At 43.7% G+C, this 15,301-nt stretch overlaps 1 protein-coding gene across 1 annotated transcript in view; it reads left to right on the top strand.

Annotated features, from left to right (window-relative positions):
* The first annotated feature begins 246 nt into the window (after window positions 1-246).
* CHRM3 (cholinergic receptor muscarinic 3) overlaps window positions 247-15,301 on the top strand; it is a 519,334-nt gene continuing 504,279 nt past the window's right edge. Inside the window, exon 1 of the mRNA XM_042959802.1 lies at window positions 247-895. The gene's annotated coding sequence lies outside the window, so the exon portion shown is untranslated. The remainder of the gene's footprint in view (window positions 896-15,301) is intronic.

Here is a 15,301-nt window from a genome sequence, read left to right as displayed (position 1 = left end):
ACAAGATCTGTCCTTGAAGCACCGGGGGCCCGAGTTGGGGACACGCGTGGACAGAGCGAGCCCAGCCCGGAGGCGGCGGGGCTCTCCCGCCGCCGCCGGTCTCCCCCGCCCCCAGGCGCAGAAAGCCCGTGGAGCCCGCACGCGGGAGCTGAGCGCGCGCCAGCAAAGCCACTGGGCATGCTCAGAAGCCGGGCAGGTTTGGGTCTGTGGCAGGCAGCTTGTGCATTACACCCGTGCTCGCCGTCCTGGGGGAAGGAGGAGGAGGAGGAGGAGCGCGGGAGGAAGAGAAGGAGGAGCGGCGAGCAGTAGCCACGACCGCCACCACCAGGCAGAGAAAGAGTTCGTGAGGAGGGAGAGACCCTCCTTCCACTTGGAGCGCCTTGTGTCTGCTTTTGGAAAGACAGAATACAAGATAAAGGAGGAGAAGGAAAGAAGGAGGGGGAAAAGTGAGGAGGGAGAGAGAGAGGGGGGAGAAAAAAAAGACGCGAACAGAGAGGGCCGGAGCGTGCCGGGCGCCCGAGGCGCGGGGGCGGCGGTGCCGAGCCAAGAGCGCTGCCGCTTGGGCAGGTGCCGGGCCGCTGCCTGGAGGCGGCATGTGACGCGGCCGCAGCTGCCCGCGGGCGGAGCGCTCTCGGACCCGGGAGCGCACACCGCGGGGCAAGTCGGTGCCTCCGGATCCCCGCGCTGCTGGTGAGATCGCCGGCGGCAGCCTCGCTTCTGCAAAGACGCGCGATGAACCGAAGGGCGGCTCCGGGCATGGGCGTGCGGTCCTAGGACACTCGCTCCCGGAGCGCCGAGCAGGAGGCGACTAAAGGACAGGGGACCCGGCGACCCCCGTGAGTCGAGGAGGCGCGGGCGGCCGGCGTGGGACGGTCACCTGGAGCGCAGCGGCCAGGTAAAAGACGGTGCTCGCCACCGGGGCGCTGGGCGAAGCGGGTGGAGGTAGCGGCTGACCTGGTTTCTTGCCTGATCGCGTTGCCAAGGGAGGAAAAAGTTTTCGGCCCGGGTAGGAAATGTCTTTGCTTTGGGGAATGCAAACAGGGTATTGGGGACGCTGGAGAGAGCTGGTCTGTCGATTTGGGGAGTAGGGGGGTGGGTGATGGAAACTTGAACCTAGAGAGAGCGCGATATTGTGCGGAGTTGGAGCCTGGGACCCAGGGTGGGAATGCTGGGGTCACCGCAAGTGCCGGGAAAATGACGGGAGTAACAGGAGCGGTGGCCGGGAGAGAGCGGGGTCGCACCACTGGGCTCTCCTCGAGCCTTGCATCCTCTCTCCCCCAAATGCCGGATTTGAGGCACCAAGAGTCCGGACAAGAGGAGCTACTCGGCTTGGTGTGTGCTTGTGCGCGCGCGCCTTTGTGATGTGCGTGTGTGGCTTCCCTCAGATGATTTCCTACCGCTTTTAGGAAAGCTAAAGCAGACACCCGCCAACCTCGAAATAGGGTGGCTTGTTCGGATTGCATTTCAGGGGGCGAAGAGGCAAATTTGGCACTTAGTGTAACACCTGGGCGAAGGTGGGTAGCCCCGGTGCGCATCTTTACTGACCCAGAGAGAGTCTACACTCGCGGAGCCGTGGCCGTTAGACCGCACCGGATCTTCTCTCTGGAACCCTCCCCCAGAACAGCCTCCTTACAGCTGGGTTAATTTCTGCGTGTTTTTAAACCGTGGTGGTGTGGGGGGCGGGGTGGGGGCACAGTTGACTCGTGCAGCAAAATGCACTTGTCTTTTTCGCGCTGTGCGTGTTGGAATTGTGATCCTGTTCGGCTTGCGTGTGCATGTGTGCGACTCTCCTAGCACGCAGGTTGGAAGTGGGAGAGGAAGCAGGGGTTTGGGAATTGCACCCATATGGACAGATTACAAGAATGCAAACATTCATGTGTCTGCAAGTGTTATTTGAACCTGTCCGATGGCTGTAAGGATATGCTGTCCTCAGGCTGGCTGTGTTGCGATGTTGAACGGGATGGCTCTTCTTAGGAGGTAAATGTATGTATCCAAGCGTTTGTGTTGTTAAAGACACTGGTTATTTCACTGTATGTTTTGCACAGACCTTTTCATGCCTCTCTTGGCCTCTGAGTCCCAACAAAACAGATAGCCTGATCCCCCATTTTGGGTCTTTCTGTGTTACTATTTGAAAAATAATTTTTTTTCCAAAAAAAAATGTATTTGTTGATTCTGCGGTCCCAAATAATTTTATATTGTGAGATCATTAAATTGCATGAAACATTCAGCACTATTTCCTGTGTTTAAAACAATGCCCCTGTATTTACTTAAGAAAGAGACCCTGCCTAAGAATATACACTTAAGAAAGGGGAGAGGTGAACCTAGGACAAATACCAGCATATAGACAAGATTGTGGTAGTCACGTATTAATTAAAAAAAAAAAAAAAACTGAGGTCTTTCTGTTCCAAACGTGGTGGGATAGATATGGCGTTGGGTGCACCCTCTTGTTATGGGAGCTGGTATTGCGAACAGTATATAGAACATGCCTGCCTTTTCTGTGTGCATTCAACATGCCACAGAATTGTGGTTTAGATCATACGCTCCTATCCTTGAATAGCCTATTTGAGATTTTGTTTACATAGCTTGTCTCAATTAGCTTAATGTATAATTAGCTATTGTTGCATTAGAAAGCATGTTATTTTTAAATGGGTTTCCATATGGAAATATACCTTTAGCTTAAATTGCTGACTTAAAATTAATTACATTGCAGGTCTGATTTAGACTGTTTCTATAGGCTGGGGGGGGTGGGTTTGCTAATAACATTGACTTCCAAAATGAAAATAGTACTACTGAAATGCCATTTTTTAAAAATAATAACAAATATTTATGCAAATAGACTTAATATTTTAAAAAGGAAAAGAGAAAAAGATTTTGAAAAGAATCTTTGACAATGTATATATCTACTGCATGGGAAATTATTGTAAGAGGAAAGTGTAATTCGGGAAAAGGGAAAACGTGTGTGGAATTGGTCAACATATAGAGAAAGATTGTGTTATAAGAGTAGTTTTGCATTAAACCCTACATTTAAACTTATTTAGGAAACTTCCTATTAAAGTTTAGTGAAATGTATGAATTGTACATTTTTCTTTTTGGGAAAAAAGGGAAATATCACATCAAAAGTATTACCAATTTCTGAAGATTATTTAGGCATACTGGGTTTTTTTAGGATGCACCCGTTTTCTTCTCCTTATAAAGACAAATGATTTACTTCCTTACAGAAAGAGTGTGTTGTTTAAGCTACAGTGTGTAAAAGCGTGAACTTCTTTTAATTGTGTTTCAGCTTTAATTGAGGGCAACCTGTTGAAAATGAGCTTGGCGGTGGGGGTGGGGGGGATATATGAAATTCACAATAATATAAAATTTCTTACATCCCCACCAGTCCACTGAATAGAAGGAAATTTCCGTGATATAATTAAAAGCAACATTCCCTTGTGTATTTGCAAATTCTAAAGTAATAATTTTGTTCATATTTGTACCTAAAATTTCCTCTAGCATTTCCTGAGCCCACGTACTGTTCTTGCCTAATAGAGTTGTTAGCATTGGAAGAATTACTTGCCTACTCCTAAATGGCCTGGACATTGTCAGTGTAGCTATTAAGGAACTGGGTCTTTGCAATGCAGGGAAGTTTATATTGAGAACAGCTGTGGTCTAGTGGCACTTCAGACATGAGATGAATGAATGGTGAATCATATGAAGACAGAGTCTCTGGTGGGTATGCTGAGAGATGCACCTGTCATTCACTGAGGGAACCTACTTTTATGTCATAATATATTATGACCCATAGCATTATCCTCACATTGTGGTTCTGAAGCATCAGTGAGTAACTGGAAATGTTTTACTTTATGCAATATGTTTGTGAATTGAAAAATACATTTTTTGTACGGGAGAATATCAAAAAGACCTGTATGGCTCCAATAAAAAAAAATTAAGCAAATGCTTCCACCACGGTTATTTTAAAAAAAAAAATCAGCATAATAAAATGTGCCTTATGCTTAATTTTTGATGGCAGTGCTTCCCTACATGGCCATGAAATGGTCCACTGGATTTTTTTTTTTAACCTATCAATCTCATTTAGTCCAGTGGAATCCCTGTCCTAGTTGCCGGTATGAACAGAACTGGGGGATAGAATTGTAGCCTCGGTGGAAAGTTTTGACTTTAGGGGAGAAAGGTGAACAGATCACCTAATGAATTTGACAAGAGGCAAAACCTGTCAAATTGGAAGTTAATTTCTCATGTCTGACAAGACTCCATCTTCAACATTAAGGAAGGGGTTCTTGTTCAGATCAAATTAAAGACTCTGAATCCTAAATCAGTAGTTATGGCCCTTGTCTCTCCACCAGCACGCCACAGAAAGGCTGTGCAGGTGCAAAAGGCATCCCCTTTTGGTTGTAATCCCACATCCCATGTGCTCCATTAGATTTCCCCGTTCCCTAAAAAGTGCATATCCTGGGCGACTTAGACCTGCATTAGCACTGTCATCAAATAAGGAAATGAAGACAGTTTTGTTGCAGTGAAGCTATTGGAAATATTGAATCACAATGGGCCGTACAGTGGAAATGGGGTGCCCTCCCCCAGCAATTCTTTCCCCATGTGCAAGTGGAGGGGATAGAAGTCTTCCTGTCTACGTTGCAGAATGCTTTTGGCCATCCATAGCCATGACTTTTGTGGAAGTGCTTTTCGAACAATCTCTAAAGCACTATTAAATGTGGCGCACGGTTTGGACCCTTAATATTATTTGATGTGGAGCCCGGAGAGCCAGAGTACAGGTTCCCCTCTGGCTAAGTAGCTGGCTGCACTTGCGTTCCCTTCTGTCCGGAAGTTTTGGCGGCTTGTAGACTCCCTGGCCTCTGGCAGGCTCTCCCCTTCCGGCTGGCACTTCTGCTCTCCCACCTGTTGAAACGTCCTGCTCATGCACTCCTGAAGGCTAAGTCCTCTGGCTGGCATGCACCTTCTTTGACTTCTCTCTGCCGAGGCTGTAGCTCCCCACATCGACAGAGCCCCGGGATCCGCCGGTGGTGATGGCAGGCCAACAGAAGGAATATTTGAGCTCCTGCCATCTTCTTCTCACCAACTGTGCCAGTTCATCCTGAAGCCAGCTAGAATGTGAACACTTTGAGGAGAAACAACGATGGGGGGGAAATGGGGGAATACGATTAGACAGACAGTAGCTGGCTGATGCCTATGGGCTTTGAGCTCTTGCCTTCCCCGGCCCTGCATTGTGTGACACTGGGAGACTGGGCTTCTGGACTCTTCAACCAGTGCACTGCAGAGAAGGGAGTGTGAGGTTCACTGGCCCTAACCCTAGTGAGCTCTAGTGTTTCCCATGCCAAGCTAGCCTCAGTTTCTCTTACTCTTGTCATATTTTCCAAGGCTAGGCTTTTCTCATGTTTGCAGTTTTAGTCCCACAGGGTTGCCTGGAAGGGCTTTAGCTGTGACCTTGGCAGTTAGCCTCACCCTTGCCAAGAACTTTTCTCCAGGAGCAAGACTGCATTCTTTCTCTTCTTAGTCTCTGATGCAACCCTAAAGTGGACAAACCCCTAGGCCTAAGGCACAGTCACCCTCCTGACAGTGTATCCTTTCTGCCTGAAGAGTCGTGCTGCCAAGTTCCAACCTGACAAATAAATTCTCCTTGTGTGTCATTGTTGGCAGGATCAAATCTCAGTTCTCCACACTCCTCCTGGCCACTGTAATTTGAGTTGCTGACTATCCACTACAGAATTAATTCTTCATTAGGTCATTTGTTCTGGCCTAGCCCTAGCTTATTTCCTGTCCCCAGTGTTCCCTTGAAATCTGGCACACCAGCTGAGCCCTGACATATTCTACCTTCAGTCACCTCTACTGCAGGAAGTAGAGCTAGTGTAGACATCCTGGGTCAGGCAGGATATCCTCCCACTACTGCTGTGCAGATAAAATTCAGGTAGGATCAAGCCAAAGTAAAATACCGCCAGCAGGCTGTGAAGGACCATGCGTTTATGGTTGTGAGGTGTTCTTCTGCTGAGGCCTTTTAATTTATCACAGGTAGCTATGGCCATGGAATTAGATTCACACCAAAATATCCTGCCAGTAAGCTTTAGGGAGAGGGACCTATGGACAGCCTTTGTCCATTTTTTTTCAACTTCTCACTTTAGAGTAGTGATATTTGCTCTGGACTTGCCCATGGAACCAAGTCTGGAGAGAGACCCCGTTACTACTCAACTAAGAACCACTTCTTGCCCATGGCCATTTGGAGTTTCATCTTGCCGGCTCTTAACCTCCCGTGGGGCCCAATCCAGTTGTATTTTGCAGAATCCAAGAATCCACATAAATTTCAAATATTACTGGGTTCTATGTGTCTGTGTATCTATCTATTTATATATATGTGTATTCATTGAGAAGTGTTGAACACAGTGATTTTTTTGTTATTTTCAATTTTTTCAGTTCAACATAGTCTAAAAGCACAACTTCTCTCATGTGCAAATCCCTCAAATCATCTGCATTGAAAAGAAGTTCTCATACATGAAATGGATGCAGAGATCCTCCTGTCTAGTTTGCCTGTGACTCCTCACGTGATAATGACCTGTGCCGTGTGCATTACCTTGTCAGAAGGGAGACATTTGGGAAAACTGGAATTGCCACAGTATCCCTTCCTATGAAGTCCTCCTTTCTTCCCTCCTCACCCCCAAATCCTCAGCCAACCTCTCTCAACTTTCCTTGAATGCAGCTATCATTCTGTTTTCCTTGTGATAAATTATTTAAAACCCTTTAGTTCATGTAATAGTAAGAAAACTTGTCTAAGCAACTATAAGCCTCGTGTCCTTCCTCCAAATTCTGGTTGTACCCTCTATCTTGAATAGTAAATGTGGCATTCGAGGATAACCCAGGTAGTATTTATGAAGTTGACTTCATGAGAGTATAAATAAATTTTAATTTACTTGCTTGAGTAGGATGAGTCTATCCATCTGCCTTTCTCCTTCCCTGTTGCTTTGTCTATCCGTCTGTCTGTCTATCTATCTATCTATATCTATCAGTCATCTGTCTATTATCTCTCTGTGAGTCTGTGTATCCATCTCTGTGTTCCGCTTACACATGTGGGTGTACATCTCTGTGGTAATTCTCCCTGACAGTGTTCAGTGTTATCTGATGTGCCGGGTACCACAGACATCCTTCTTTGGATTCACAAGAGGGTGAGTCCAGGGCTGTGCCTTCCAAGAGTTTATGATCTGCATGTGTTGAGAGCAGCTCCAGAAATCTAAGAGTTGGAAGGTGATGTCAGGTGTCATATTGATTTACTATGGCGTAAAACAAAATAAATGTCTCCTCTCATAATTCTGGAGAGCAGAAGTCTGAAATCAAAGTGTGGGCAGGTGCACAGTCCTTCCAAAGCCTCCAGGGGAGAATCCTTCCTCGTCACCCACAGCCTCTGATGGCTGTCTACATTCCTTGACTTGTGACTGCCTCTAGTCTCTGCCTCTGTGGTCATGTCACCACCTCTTTTTCTGTGTGCCTCCTCCTCTGTGTTCCTGTCTTACAGGGATACATGTGATTGCATTTAGGACCCACCCAGAAAATCCAGGATAAGCTTCTCCTTCTGAAAGCCTTAATGTTATCATACCTTTTACCACATAAAGTAGTATTTACAGGTTTCGGAAATTAGGATGTGGACATATATTTTGAGAGGACACCATTCAACCAGCTACAGATGTCAGTGATGAACCACATTCTACTTTGTGATTCGCTGTTGAATTGTGCGATCTGTGAGCTCTGAGAAATGAATGTATACAAGGTGGCCTTTTCCATTTTCAGACAGCCCTGAGCAGATTCTCCTTACGTTGAGCCAAAAATCTAATTCTTACTGTTTGCCCTCCTAATAATTCTGAGAATTATGATGAGAATACTTCTCATCTTTTTTCCATAAGCAAATCTTTAAAGTTCAACAGTTTAAAGTTCATTCAACCTGGTCTCTTACGCCCCTTCAGAATTTTCATTTTCGTTCTTAATCTTTTCATTCGTGCTCAGTGCCACCTCCCTCCACCCCCAATTTCACTACCCTCCGACCCTAACCTTTTGCTCTCTAGCTTCCCTCCTCACCAGGAGTAAAACCACTACCAAAAGTCACCCCTGACCTCTTAGTCATAAAACAAGTAGCCCTTCCCCAGGTGTCCCCTTTAGTCTCTTAGCAACACCTGTACCTCTCTTTATTTTCAAAGCATCGTATTTCCCTGGCTCTCTCTCTCTTGTGGTTCCTCTGCCTTCTCCCAGCTTCCCTACCCCATCTCCTGAGCGGAGTGAGACTCTCCAAGAATTTCTCTTCTGTTGACCCCCATGCCTTCCTCGCCCCCTCCTCCCTTGGTAACTGCACTTGTTTTCATGGCTTCCAATGCCTCCAGTGTGGAGCACACCCATTCATGGTCTCCACGCCCAGCTTGGCTTCTGGAAGGAGTGTTTCCATGAGTTTGCCGGACAGCACAGCCTTCATCTGTTTCCTCCTCATCCTGCTCCTCTTCGGTTTCCTATTTCTATAAATAGCATGGCCATCGTACAACTCAAAATGTCTGAGTAATCTTGATTTATTCCCTTCCATTGCCTCCCACATTTAGTCAGATGCCAAATTGTAATAATTCAACCAAGTAATAGCTCAAACCTCTTGGCTTCTTTTCTTCCCTATCACCAGCACCTTGATTTATTGCTTTTCCAACTTTATTGTGCATTCAGATCACATAGGGATCTTGGTAGAAGGCAGACTGATTCGGGAGGTCTGGGCTGGGGCCTGAGAATCTGCAGTTCTAACTAGCCCAGGTGATGCGAATGCTGATTCGAGTCACCTCGTTCATCCAGTCTCTGGGCCTCCCAGATGACTGTGCCCTCTTCTCATCCATTTTATACAGATCACTTTTATTGAAGACCCAATCTGATCGTTGTTTTCTCCTATCCTCACAAAACTTCTTTGACATCCCCTTCTATTATCATTGAATGACAATTAAATGTATTCTATCAGCATTCAACTAGCATTCCACTTGTTCCATAGCTTGGATTTACATTTTAAATTCAATCCCAAGTCTCAAGGTCGCCTCTCACGGTACCCTTGGCACTTGCTGTTGTGTATACGCTCTGCCATTTCCCTGACTTTCATGTGTTCTCAGTGCTGCACAAAATGCCCTTTCTTCCATATCCTCATGGGCTCGGATTTTAGCAGTTTGTCAAGGATTGCTTGAACTGACATTTCTTACCATGAATTCATCTTTTAGTACTTTATCAGACATTCAGTGTCATCACCGGTCACATTTACTCGTGCGTGCATGTGTGTGTGTGTGTGTGTGTGTGTGTGTGTGTAAATTATTTCAGATACTGGAGTGTGAAGTCCTTTGAGGACACTGTGTCTCATTTGTCCTTTATTGCCCTAAAGTACCCTGCGTGGAGTCTTCCTCCGAATGCTCAGTATACTCATCAACCTATAAACTGTGTAAATATACTGTATTTGTTGCTTTCTCATTATGTAAGTAATAGGGATTACACTAAAAATCAAGCATTACAACAATGTATATGACGTCAAAAGTAAAACCAAAAAGTTCACCGTGACCTAATATCCCCTAAAAAACCATGGTTAACAATTTGATGCAAAATCCTTTAATACTTTTTTTAAAGCAAGCTCTGCACCCAACGTGGGGCTTGAACTCATGACCCCGAGATCGAGAGTCATGTGCTCTACTGATTGAGCAGCCAGGCGCCCCAATCCTTTGAGATTTTTCTATATACACCCTCACGTTTATCTTATACAAAACTGAGATAATAATAGATTTTTGTGACCTGACTTTAAATGTAAATCTACCTCTCCCTGTTTTTTTTTTAAATCTGCAATGTATTCTAAAAGATCTACTGATTTTGCTGCATAAAAATCAATCCACTTAAGATGGCCCAGTGGTATAGAAATATGTTTGCTTTGAAATTCTGATCAGTTAAGCATGTCTTTATTCAGCACTTTCTCTGCCCCCAGGATTAGACACTTAGGATTTACGAGAGTAAGACATAATACTGCCCCAGAGGGCACAAGCTGTTCACGTCCCTTCAGGCTGATGTTGGACCGTAGACTGGTGGTGATGTAGTGACCACTCAGGTTTGATGCCCTGTACTTTCAGATAGTTGAATTTCATATTGAAATTTAAACTGTCACATGCTTTATATTTTAATAGTTTTTTTTAAGTTTATTTTTTAGTTTTTGAGAGACAGAGGGAACGTGCGTGCAGGTAGGGGAGGGGTAGAGAGAGACGGAGACAGAGGATCTGAAGCGGGCTCCTGGCTGACAGCAGAGAGCGTGATGTGACGCTGGGCTAGATCTCACCAACCATGACATCATGACCTGAACTGAAGTCAGACGCTTAGCTGACTGAGCCACCCAGGTGCCCCTAATCTTTCACATACTTTAGATCTGTGGAAAGCGGATGATTCATGTTGAAATCTGAATGTGGATATATTTATTGAAGACACACATATAATGTATATTAGTTTTTGTTTCATGAATGAATGTAATCTTGGAGTAAAAAAGCCCAGAAAATCTTTTTCCCCCAGAAATTCTTTAACAAAGATTTAATAAAATCATGTTGTATATTTAACAAAAGTGCAATTTAGAGAGAGGAAGGGCAAAAAAAAAAACCCACAAAGTCATACAAGCTATGTTTTAGAATGCCAATAAATGAATGCACAATGTAAGACATTGATTGAAAAGAAAATTCCTATAGAAGTCAAAATCAAAATTCCTCTAAGGATTTTGGAGAGACAGCTCCAAACGACGAATGTTTGTTACTGTGACCGTTATTTGTCAATTTTTGAAAAATCAGTTTTGCGGTAGAATTCTGGAAGTTCGTTTTGCCTGGGTAGTGGGTCAGGTGGAGTATGTAGGGGGAACCTACAGTTATCATTGAAGCTGGCTATGTCTCATGAAGAAAAAACCTAAAAGCAGAATGCCAGACAATAAGGGGCTGATGCTTAGACATGTGTGAGGCTGCTGTGGTCTGAGTTTGTGAAATCGTATGAAGAACACTTCTAGATCATATCTCTTCTATTTGAGGAAAATAAGGTCCCAAGACTTTGAGTGATTCACCCAAGGACACAAACTTAACAAGCCTGGGTCTTTGGGCTGCACATCAGGGTTTCTCGGTTCTTCCAGGGAAGAGTCATCCCACCTGCTGTCTGTGTGTGTTCTCGCCCCTGGAGATCTCAGCTGCACTTAGGGCTTTGGTGACAGCAGACCCAGGTCCGTTCCCTTGAGTGTGGGACATCCATTTCTGGCACTCTGCTGAACATTTCCACAAAGGATATCCACCGGGCACCTCTCATGCCCTGTTTGGACATTGGAACCCATCACCTTTCTCCGAAATATACCATTCTGCCTGGTTTTCCTATATTAGCTGATTGCATCAGTCCCCCTAGGATCTCAGACCTTTTGCCACTGTATTTCCTTTATACCCTCACTCTGCACATGCAGTCTCCACATCCTAACAGATTTTCTTGAGCTGTCTCATCCATTCCTTCCCTCCCCTTCCCACTGCCTTTCCCATCTCCCCCCCACAGTGCCCATGGCCTCGAACGTGGCTCCCTGCTTTCATTCTGCTTTGGCTTTTCCCTATTCTGTAACGAGGTCAAAGTCATTCACATTTGGCTCTATGCAACTGTCCATACGGTCTTCCTTGCCTCCCTCTGCTGCGGCTCTTAGATCCATGTCAGCCTGCTGGGGAACCCTCTCACTGGCCCCCATTCTCCTCCCTCCGGGTGTCTGTAGAGACCCCCCCCCCATGCTTCCTGACATTCTACTCCTGCTCTGACTGTTAGCAGACCCACAGATGCTAGAGGCCTGCCTCCCCAGACAAAAGTCACCTTTTCAGTCCCCATGCCCCTTTAGTGTATTAGTCCCATGCCCGCTATCACATTTGCCACATATGTTTGCGCTAGAATAAGTTACGTGAATAACTGTCTTTTCCTTTAGATTTTCTGTGTCTCATCAGGACCCACCATTATTTATTTTTCAATGCCTAGGACTTCACGCTGTAAAGTCCAAACGAGAAGCTCTCGAAATCTGTCCCTGTATGGGCAGAGATTTTTATGTTATGTTTTCCTCGCCAGCGTCTCCCATGGGCCAAAAACAGTGCTTGGCACATGATAGACTCTCGTTATGTACTTGTTGTTGAGTGAATTCCCTCTCACCTTTCCCCTTGCGGGGCGGGAAGGGGGGGGGCTTGAATTAAATCTCAGGTTTACCAGTTTTCAGTGCATCTTAATAATGACAAAATAGCTGACATGTTTATAAACAGTAACCAGTTCTTGATGAGTATCATACAGAACATAATAGAATTATCCCAGGCCAGACCCAGAGTGTCACTTGCTTGGGGGGTTGTCTGTGTAGATATAATGGTTACGCGGGTGACCCTAACATTTTGAGAGGTATAATCCTTTCAGAGAACCACCTCCAGATGTGGCTCCTCTCACTGGCCAATGCTGATTGTACTTTTGAAGTAGTCATTATTGGTCGAGCTTCCTAAGTAGCAGCTTCTCATGGGGATTCTTGTAACCACCGGACAGGTTTAGAAATGGTGATGTTTCTAAAGCCATACATAGCCCAGGATTGAGTGCCCCAGAATTCTCTGGGGGTGGCTGTTAAAAATGCATTCTTGGGGATTGAAACCAGACCAGCCGAATCAGGTTCTGTCAGTCTGCATTTCAAATAAATACCTTGAAGGATACTTACGCTTGCTCAATTTTAAGACCCACTAGTGAGGATTAACAGCGAACAGGAGGGAGACAGACATAGAAAGAAATTGAGAAAGAAACATTTTCTTTCTTTCCTTTTTTTTTTTTTTCTGTGTAGATTGTGAGTAGCCTGGTTGGCAAGGGGTGCATTATCTTAGGCTGTTCTCTCTGGTAAGATGAGTCATATTCAATTTAGGGTGTTTCTCAGGCTGTGAGGAAGGGTGGAGTGCTCTTTTCCACTGGAATTTAAACACAATCGAGCAAGGACTGAGATCTCAGGTGTAGAAATAAGATGAAACTGTTTCCATCAAATGTCCTCCACTGTATCTAAATATATTGTTGTATTTAAAAAGTACGGATATGTGTTTATAGGTGGTATTAAAACAGAAGTTCTGATCTCGAATACAGGAAGTCCTTGACAATTTTTTTTCTTTGTTTCTTGATTTATATTATGGAGCTATTATACGCAGACCATATATTTGCATGTATTTAATACTATATTTAAGGATTACCTTTCTGAGAAAGTATATCATATGCATTATTGATATGAAGAAGATAATGTCAGGAAAGTGAGACGGTATAGTCTAGAACTGCTACCTATGTGCCTAATAATTCAATTATTGTAAATATTCATAGAATAAGCATAGATTCATTTTGCTCATTGATTAAAGGTCATTCCGTCTAGATCATCTAGAAATAAATAAGTTTTAAAAAGCGTATGTAATACATTTCATAGTACTTCACAAATTTAAAGTATTATATTAATTTCTAAGACAATTAAACAAAATTATCAATCACTCTGTTCTGATCTGTTTCCAGTTCCTCTACTGCCATTCACTAGCTCATTAAATTTATCACGTTCCTAAATTGTTTCAGGCCCTGTTCTAGGTGCCAGAGATAAAGAGAGAAATAAACAGGATAAGATGCTGCTTTCATGAAACTTCTGTTTTTGTGAAAATCCATAGGATCTAGACATAAGATCTAGAAGTTTCATGAAATTTCTGTTTTTGTGAAAATCCATAGGATCCATAGGATCCCAAGGGGTTTTACACAGGCCTTCCTTAACTTGATGTCAAAGTCAGACAGATATGGGTATTACAGTAGCATGGTCACTTAGATGTGTGACCTTCCTAGGTTTGACTTTTCCTCTATCTTTTAAGCTTAGAGCTTAGATTGGATTTTTCTCAAAAAAATCTATGTGTATATATATGCATGTATATATGCATATATATAGACTGTTTTCTAGAAAAATTAGGCTGCCGATTCTGATTTTTGCCACTAGATGGCAGACATCAGCATTTGTGTCCAATGAATGGGTCAAGTCTTGAAAAATTAAAATGAGGTTCAAAATGAGTCACTTGATATGGGGAAATGTTGTTAGTTCCATGTGAGGGAGAGGGAGGAGTTGCTGTTATATTCCATAGATTTCATGCTTTAACTATGGTCATTCTTTACTCTCTGGCATTTAGTTTGTTGTTTTGTTTTGTTGGGATTTAGTTTTTAATGTGGCTATCTGCTCTTTCTTTCCAAACACAGGACAGCCCATTTTTGAAACCTATGTTGAAAGTCACGTGTATTGCTGGAATTATGATATAAGACATTATCTCTAATATCTTATAATAACCTTATAATATCTAAGTTATGATATAATAAATATATGAAATATAAGATATTAGCTAGAATAGAAATTCCCTAACATACCTTGACCAGTGTTTCTTACATATGAAAAAAATTAAAATAGACTTTGCAAGTTGAAACCTAGATGAACACATTTAGTAGCTGTAGGGAGTAGACTACTATTCCAAATGTGTGAGAAACAAAGGTTTCATTTGTGTGTGTGTTGGGGGGGGGGTGACAGAAGAAACAAAGATACTAGAAACCTTAAGCCTGACTAATTAATTTTATCTGCCATTGGTTATAGGAATCCAAAAAAAATCAAATATAAACAGAAGTTATATCAGGCAACTCATATGTGTAAACCAAGATTAACATTACCATTACAGAGTAGAAAGCTGGCCCAGATCCTGCTAATGAAGATCCCACCAATGTATCTTCTTTTTAGCACAGAAATAACTAAGCAGGGGCTCCTGGGTGGCTCAGTCGGTTAAGTGTCTGACTCTTGATTTTGGCTCATGTCATGAGCTCTCTGTGCCCAGAGCCTGCTTGGGATTCTCTCTCTGCCCATCCCTCTCTCTCCTTCTCTGTCTCTCTCTGTCTCTCTCTCCCTCTCTCTCAAAAATAAATAAATATTAAAAAAAAAGAAGAAGAAATAACTAACCAAAGCATGACATTCGGTGTGTCGTTTAGAAGACTGAAGGCGCCATCTTGTGTGTTTTCCAAGCCGAAACCAGACCAAGCTATAAAGTGGTGCCCACTGACTCCTTACAATTTTAGAAAGCCAATACCAACTGTAGATGCTGTTTTTGACCTCCAGAGCAGCTTGGAAATAATTGTTTTAAGGCAGTGAGGTTCAGAAGGGAAAAATGTGCAGCAAAGTCTTGCCCTTAGATATGTGTTTATAACCTATAAAAGTGTTAATTGGTGAAATAGAATTATCTGAGCCAAGTTGTTCTTGGGATTTAAA

Source organism: Panthera tigris, chromosome D2, assembly GCF_018350195.1.
Source record: "Panthera tigris isolate Pti1 chromosome D2, P.tigris_Pti1_mat1.1, whole genome shotgun sequence".
Taxonomy (NCBI): domain Eukaryota; kingdom Metazoa; phylum Chordata; class Mammalia; order Carnivora; family Felidae; genus Panthera; species Panthera tigris.
Note: the sequence above shows the minus strand (reverse complement) of the source record. Positions and strands in the feature narration are given on the sequence as shown.